At 20.2% G+C, this 9,176-nt stretch overlaps 2 pseudogenes; one reads left to right on the top strand and one right to left on the bottom strand.

The window, feature by feature from the left end:
• The first annotated feature begins 1,507 nt into the window (after positions 1 to 1,507).
• On the top strand, positions 1,508 to 3,022 carry LOC138944479 (cytochrome c oxidase subunit 1-like; annotated as a pseudogene).
• Positions 3,023 to 6,680: 3,658 nt separating this feature from the next.
• Positions 6,681 to 8,582, bottom strand: LOC138944480 (NADH-ubiquinone oxidoreductase chain 5-like; annotated as a pseudogene).
• Positions 8,583 to 9,176: the final 594 nt, after the last annotated feature.

The raw sequence follows: 9,176 nt of genomic DNA on the forward strand, positions 1-9,176 counted from the left end.
AGAATAAATTATATATTTAAATTAAATATTTTCATTATATTATATATTTAATAGAATTAAACTATTACAAAAAATTTCAAAAATTTTTATGCATCTTACATTAAAATATAAATTTATTATTTTTAATAATAAATTAATTTATATAATTATAAATAAATATATAGTATAATTATTAATTAATAAAATTATTTAAATTATAATATTTATTTTTATTTTCAATTTATTTAATAAATTTTTTATTATCTTCAATTTAATTAATTTTGCTTTAATTCCATTATTTTTTTCCGATTTATTTATAATATGATTTTTCATAGAAATTAATAATTTTTTATTTATTTGTTATTTATGTATAAAATTAATTAATAAAAAAATTATTTTTTTATACTACATTATCCAAGTTATAGCGTCATTAATATTAATTTTTTCATTAATAATTAATAATCTATTTTTTAATGATAAATTTTTTATTTTAAATTTTATTATATCTTTAATATTAAAACTAGGAATCCCCCCATTCCACTTATGAATGCCTCTAATGTCTATAAATATGCCTTGAAATATATTATTTATTTTATTAACTATTCAAAAAATTACTCCATTCTATATATTTTCAATTATTGAAATTAATAATTTATTTATATATTTTATTATCCTTACATCTTCATATATTTCAGTTATTAAAATAATTAACTTATTTAATTTTAAAATATTATTAACATACTCATCAATCAACCAAACCAGATGAATACTAATATTAATTTTTATAAAATATTCATTATGATTAACTTATATATTTATTTATAGCCTAATCTTATTAACTATTTGCCTTATCTTTTCTTATTTTAAACTATCCTCTAATTTTTTTTTTAATAATTATTCCAAAATTAATTTAAACTTAATATGCCTAATATTATCTTTAAATTTATCTAGAATCCCTCCATTCTCTTTTTTTTTTTTTAAATGATTAAGAATTTTTATTTTTATTATAAATTCAAATTTATATTTAATTTTTATTTTAATACTTATTAACTCTTTTATTTTAATTTATATTTATATTAATTTAATAAATATGACTATATTTTTATTTACTTTAAAGTCTAAACTTTTTTATAATATTTATTATTTTAAATTTAATTTTATTAATTTTAATAAATTACCTCTATTGACATATTTTAGAATAATTATATCTTTAATAATTTTATTTATATAAATTATATTAAGATTTTAAGTTAATGAAACTTTAAACCTTCAAAGTTTAATATATAATTTTATTTATAATTCTTATATTTTAACTTATATTTTAATTTATTATATTTTAAAAATTTCTTTAGATTTGCAATCTAATATTTTATATAAACTATAAAATAATTCATTAGTATTAGAAAACACTTTATTTTCATAAATAAATTTACAATTTATTACTTTTAACTCAGACACAATACTTATTTTTAATTATTATTAAATAACTAACCCAATTATGAATAAATGACTATACTCCACAAATCATAAAGACATCGGAATTTTATATTTTTTATTTTCAATTTGAGCAGGAATAACTGGATCATCTATAAGAATAATTATTCGATTAGAATTAGGATGTTCAAATTCATTAATTAATAATGATCAAATTTATAATTCAATAGTTACTAACCACGCTTTCATTATAATTTTTTTTATAGTAATGCCATTTATAATTGGAGGATTCGGAAATTTCTTAATTCCTTTAATACTTGGAGCCCCAGATATGGCCTATCCTCGAATAAATAATATAAGATTTTGACTATTACCACCCTCTTTAACCCTATTACTTTTAAGAAATTTTATTAATGAAGGTACAGGAACAGGATGAACAATTTATCCTCCTCTCGCATCCAATATTTTTCATAATGGTCCTTCCGTAGACCTAACTATTTTCTCCCTACATATTGCAGGTATATCCTCAATTATAGGAGCAATTAATTTCATCTCAACAATTATAAATATACACCATAAAAACATTTCTATTGATAAAATTCCCCTATTAGTATGATCAATTTTAATTACTGCAATTTTACTTCTTTTATCTTTGCCTGTTCTAGCAGGAGCAATCACTATATTACTAACAGATCGTAATATTAATACTTCATTTTTTGATCCTTCAGGTGGGGGAGACCCAATTCTTTATCAACACTTATTTTGATTCTTTGGACACCCAGAAGTTTATATCTTAATTCTCCCAGGATTCGGACTAATTTCTCACATTATTATAAACGAAAGTGGAAAAAAAGAAACCTTCGGAACATTAGGTATAATTTACGCTCTTATAGCTATTGGATTTTTAGGATTTGTTGTTTGAGCTCACCATATATTTACAATTGGACTAGATGTTGATACTCGGGCTTACTTTACTTCCGCAACCATAATCATTGCTATCCCTACCGGAATTAAAATTTTTAGATGAATCACAACCTTGCATGGAACAAAAATAAACAATAATCCATCCCTCTGATGAGTCATCGGATTTATTTTTTTATTTACCATAGGAGGTCTAACTGGAGTAATACTTTCTAACTCTTCAATTGATATCGTTCTTCATGATACATACTATGTAGTAGCACATTTTCATTATGTACTTTCTATAGGAGCTGTATTTGCAATCATAGCAGGATTAATCCACTGATTCCCTCTAATAACTGGTTTATCCTTAAATAACTTTATATTAAATATTCAATTTATTTCTATATTTATTGGTGTAAATTTAACTTTTTTTCCCCAACATTTTTTAGGTCTAAGAGGTATACCTCGTCGATACTCAGAATATCCAGATAATTATCTTTCTTGAAATATTTTATCATCAATAGGATCCTTTATTTCTATTATTAGAATAATTTTTTTAATATTTATTATTTGAGAATCATTATCATCTAAACGAATAATTTTAAATTTATTCTTCTTAAATTCTTCAATAGAATGATTAAATTCTTACCCCCCAATGAATCATAGATACTCTGAAATTCCATCTATTTAATTAAATTTATAAAATTTTAATATGGCAGATCAAGTGCAATGGATTTAAATCCCATAAATAAAGTTTCACCCTTTTATTAAAAATTAATACATGACTTTTAACTTTACAAAATTCTAATTCTCCAACATATGATATAATAATTTTATTCCATGACTTTACTATAATAATTTTAATTTTTATTACTTTATTAATTCTTATTATTCTACTAATTTTAATATTTAATAAATTTACTAACCGATTCTTACTCCAAGGAAATATAATCGAACTAATCTGAACTATCGTTCCAATATTAATTTTAATTTTTATTGCCATACCATCAATTAAAATTTTATACTTAACAGATGAAATATACTCAAGAAAAATTACTATTAAAGCTATTAGTCATCAATGATACTGAAGATACGAATATTCCGATTTCTCAGAAATCAAATTTGATTCTTTCATAATTCCAACTAACGAACTTAAAATTAATGAATTTAATTTATTAGAAGTAGATAATCGCTGCATTATTCCATTTAATTATCCTATCCGCCTATTAACAACCTCTATAGACGTAATTCACTCTTGAACTATCCCATCACTAGGAATCAAAATAGATTCAACCCCTGGTCGCTTAAATCAATCTATACTAATCATAAATCGACCAGGATTATTTTTTGGTCAATGTTCTGAAATTTGTGGTATAAATCATAGATTTATACCAATCGTAATTGAATCAACTAATTTTAATTATTTCAAAAATTGAATAATATATTTAATTAATAATAATTTATAAAATTTAAATCAAAAAATTTTATATTCATTAAATGACTGAATTTTTGTAAGTTTTGATTTTTTAAATCAATTATAATAGATTAACATCTATTTTTAATGAAAGAATTAGTTTAATTTTCTATAACATTAAATTGTCAATTTAAAAATATTTTATTTAAAAAAATATTCTTTTATCCCTCATATAATACCTATAATATGAATATTAATTTTATTATTATCATTATCTATCTTATTTATTACCTTAATAATAATTTACTATATCTATATGCCTATAAATTTAAACTCATTAAATATAATTACTAAAAATATTAAATGAACTTGAAAGTGATAACAAATTTATTTTCTATTTTTGACCCTTCAACTAGAATATCTTTATCTTTAAATTGAACAAGAATACTAATTATTATATTCATAATTCCCTTCCCATTTTGATTAGTGCCATCTCGATACATTATAATATGAAATCTACTGTTAATTTTTTTATTCAAAGAATTTAAAATTTTAATTAATTATTCATATTCAAATTTAATTATTTTATTAAGATTATTTTCATTAATTATTATTTCTAACATTATAGGATTATTCCCCTATGTTTTTACAATTTCTAGGCAATTTAATTTCTGCTTATCATTATCCTTAACTTTATGAATTTCTATAATCATATACAGAATATATAATTATTTAAACATCATATTAGCCCATTTAACGCCCCAAGGAACTCCATTTATACTTATACCTTTTATGGTAATTATTGAATCAATTAGCTTAATTATTCGCCCCCTAACCCTAGCTATTCGTCTAACCGCTAATATAATTGCGGGCCATTTATTGCTATCCCTTCTAGGATCTTCTGGGGAAATTATCAATAATAAATTAATTTTTATAATAATATTAACTTCCCAACTAATACTTTTAATTTTAGAAATTTCAGTTTCTATTATTCAAGCCTATGTATTTTCAATCCTAACAACATTATATAGAAGAGAAATTTAATGTATAAATTAAACAAACTAACTCAATTTTATTAATCCTATATAAATATCTATGACAAAAATATATCAAAATCATACCTTCCATCTAGTCTCTTCTAGTCCTTGGCCTATTTTAATATCTTTTAGATTACTTAACAATATAATTTCTATAATTATATGATTTAATAAAATAAATTATTTAATTTATATTTCTATACCTTGCACCTTATTATGTGCATATCAATGATGGCGAGATGTGATCCGAGAATCCACTTTCCAAGGATTACATACTATAATAGTTATTAAAATACTACAAATAGGGATAATTCTTTTTATTATCTCCGAAATCTTCTTTTTTATCTCCTTTTTCTGAGCTTATTTTCACTCATCTTTATCTCCCTCATTAGAAATTGGACAATTATGACCCCCAAAAGGTATCAAACCTTTCAACCCTTTCGATATCCCATTAATAAACACAATTATTTTAATTTCTTCAGGAATAACTATTACATGATCCCACCATTCAATATTAAATAAAAATTTCATTGAATGTATTAAAAGACTAACTTTAACAATTATTTTAGGAATTTATTTTACCTCAATTCAAATAATTGAATATTATGAATCTCCTTTTTCTATATCAGATTCAATTTACGGATCAACATTCTTTATATCTACAGGATTCCATGGATTACATGTAATTATTGGAACACTATTTTTAATTATTTGTTTAATTCGCACAAATTTACTACATTTCAGTAAAAATCATCATTTTGGATTCGAGGCAGCGTCATGATATTGACACTTTATTGATGTAATTTGATTATTTCTATATATCTCAGTCTACTGATGAAGATACTAATATAATTTTTATATTAAAATTTTAATAATTTTTATAAATTTATGTAGTATATAAAATTACATTTAATTTCCAATTAAAAAAATTAACTTATATAATGTTAATATAAATAATTCTATCTATATTAATTATATCCCTGATATTTATTATATTACCAATAATAATTTTATTATTAAACTTCTTAATTTCATTAAAAATAATTATAAATCGTGAAAAAATATCCCCATTTGAATGCGGATTTGACCCAATTTCAAAATCTCGCCTACCATTTAAAATTCAATTTTTTTTAATTAGTTTAATTTTTTTAATTTTTGATATTGAAATCACTTTATTAATCCCATTAATTTATATATTTTTCTACACAAATAAAATTATATTTATATCATCATCTCTTTTTCTAATTATTCTAATTATTGGCTTAACTATTGAATATTTAGAAAAATCCTTAGATTGAAAATAATTAATTAACACTAAATACATAAGGATTTTAGTTAATTAATAACATTTAAATTGCATTTAAAAATTATATTAAATATATTATATAAATCTCATAAATAATATAAATCTTTTAAAGTAAATTTTACACTTAATTTCGACTTAAATATTGATTATTATATTAATAATCTAAAAGAAATCTCATAATTTAACTTAAATTAATTGAAACCAAAAAGAGGTTAATTATTGTTAATAATTATAATGAATATATTAAATATTCCTATTAATATATATATATATATATGTATATGTATATGTATATGTATATGTATATGTATATGTATATGTATACGAAATAAGTAAAATTGAACTTCTAATTCAATAAAAATGAAAATCTCATTTTATTTCTCAGACAATATTAATAAATCAAAATAACTCAAATTTAAAATAATAATAATTCAAATATTTATTTAATGAAATTAATTTATATAGTTTAAATAAAACATTATATTTTCATTATAAAAATAATATTATTTATTTATTATTTATAAATAAATATTAATTATATTTACAAATAAATTAAATTTATCTTCCTAATATCTTCAATATTATACTTTTAAATAAGCTATATAAATAATCTTAAATATTAATATAATTTAATATAAAATTTTTATTTACTTTATATAATTACAAAAATTATTATTAATAAATAAATAACAATTAAAATAAATATAAAAATCTTATAATAACTTATATAAATTAATCTAATCTCTTTAATTAAACTTAAAAATAATTCTTTATTAGAAAATTCCACCCATCTTTTATCTACACCATAAATATTATTACCAAAATTAAAAAATGGTTTATAAATTAAAAAAAATATATAATTCAAAAATCATATAGATCTAAAAAAAAATCTATATAAATACAAACTTATTAAATTCTTTAAATATATTATACTCCTTAATAAAATACCTAATAATAATATAACTATAGTAATTAATTTAATATTAATTTTCAATAATATAAAAAATATATCAAAAAAAAATATCCATCTTAATAATGACCCTCTTACTAATCTTAAAATTATTAAAATAATTATAGAAAAATTTATTAATTTTCTCTCTTTATAATTATTAAACCTACATATTCTAATATTTTCATTAAAATAAATGTAATAAAGTAATCGACAAGAATAAGAAATAGTCAAGGAAACGGACGCCACTACTATTACTAATAAAAAAATATTAATATTTATTAAGTAAACAGACTCTATAATTAAGTCCTTAGAATAAAATCCTGCTATAAATGGTAACCCCCTTAAAGATATTATTGAAATATAAAAACTCAATATAGTAAAAGGAATATACTCATTTAAATTACCACAAAACCGAATATCTTGATTATTGTTCATTAAATGAATTATAATTCCTGCACATATAAATAATAATGATTTAAAAATTGCGTGAGTTAATAAATGATAAAATGATAGATAATTTAAGCCCAAGCTCAGAATTATCATTATAAACCCCAACTGTCTTAAAGTTGATAAAGCAATAATCTTTTTTAAATCATTCTCAAAATTTGCCATTACCCCCGACATAAATATAGTAAAAATTGACATATATAATATAATATTATCAAATATTCTATTCATAAAAATCTTATTAAATCGAATTAACAAATACACACCCGCAGTAACTAATGTAGAAGAATGAACTAAGGCAGAAATAGGGGTAGGAGCAGACATAGCTAAGGGCAATCAAACCGAAAAGGGAATTTGAGCACTTTTAGTAATTAAAGCTAAAAAAATTATCATTAGAATGAATTTATTAGATTTACTCATAAAATAAATCCTCCACCTACCATAAATATATATTAACCCAATAGCTATCAATAACCCAATATCTCCAATTCGATTACATAAAACCGTAATTATACCAGAATTATAAGACCTATAATTTTGATAAAAAATTACTAAACAATATGAAATAAGCCCTAAACCATCTCACCCAAATAAAATTCTAACCAAATTTGGTCTAATAATTATTATAACTATTGATAAAAGCAGTGGTATCAACGCAGAGTACTATCAATATAAATCTCTTCTTTTATATAAATTATTCTATACAATATAATTATTGAAGAAATTAACATTACTACCCTAATAAATAAACAAGACAATCAATCAAATATTATATAAAATTCTATATTAATCGAATTAAAATTAAACACTATTCACTCTATTATAACACCCAAATCCATAAAATATAAATAAAACCCCAAACAAAATAATAAAATAGATATTTTAAATATAAAAAATGTATAAATTATTAAATTATTAATTATTTAAGATAAAAAAATTTCTTTAATTCCACAAATTAATATTTTATATATTTATAAACTACTTAAATTAATTAATATATTAAATTTAAATTAAAAATTATTAAAATTAATGGTCTAATATGAATTAATAAAATTAAATAATCTTTTAAATAAATTCCTATAAATTTATTTTCAGAATAAACATACCCATGCTGAATATAAGAATATAAATATAATGAATAAGAACTTCTAAAAAAACAAATAATTATCAAATAAACTATTATACATAAATCCCATCCTACTAAAACTCTAATTATACAAACCTCCCTAATAAAATTTAATGAGAATGGAAAAGAAAAATTTGCAGAACATAAAAAAAATCAAAAACCCCTTAAAGAAGGCATAATATTTAATATTCCTTTATTAAAAAATATTAATCGTCTATTAGATCGTTCATAATATAAATTTACTATAAAAAATAATCCTGATGAACAAAGACCATGAGAAATTATTAAAATGTATGAACTAATAAGCCCTATTTTTGTTAAAGTTAATATAGAACATATTAAAATATTCATATGAACCACTGACGAATAAGCAACAAGACTTTTTATATCAATTTGAATTAAACAAATTAAACTAACTAATAATCCACCAACCCTACCCACTCTAATAATTAAATAATTAAATTTAATTCTATATTTAAAAAATATTTCTATAAATCGTAAAATTCCGTACCTACCTAATTTCAATAATACAGAAGCTAAAATTATAGACCCATAAACCGGGGCCTCAACATGAGCCT

This window comes from Polyergus mexicanus, unplaced genomic scaffold (assembly GCF_030449975.1).
Source record: "Polyergus mexicanus isolate NDT 795.1 unplaced genomic scaffold, iyPolMexi1.0 SCAF_213, whole genome shotgun sequence".
NCBI classification, from domain to species: Eukaryota; Metazoa; Arthropoda; class Insecta; order Hymenoptera; family Formicidae; genus Polyergus; species Polyergus mexicanus.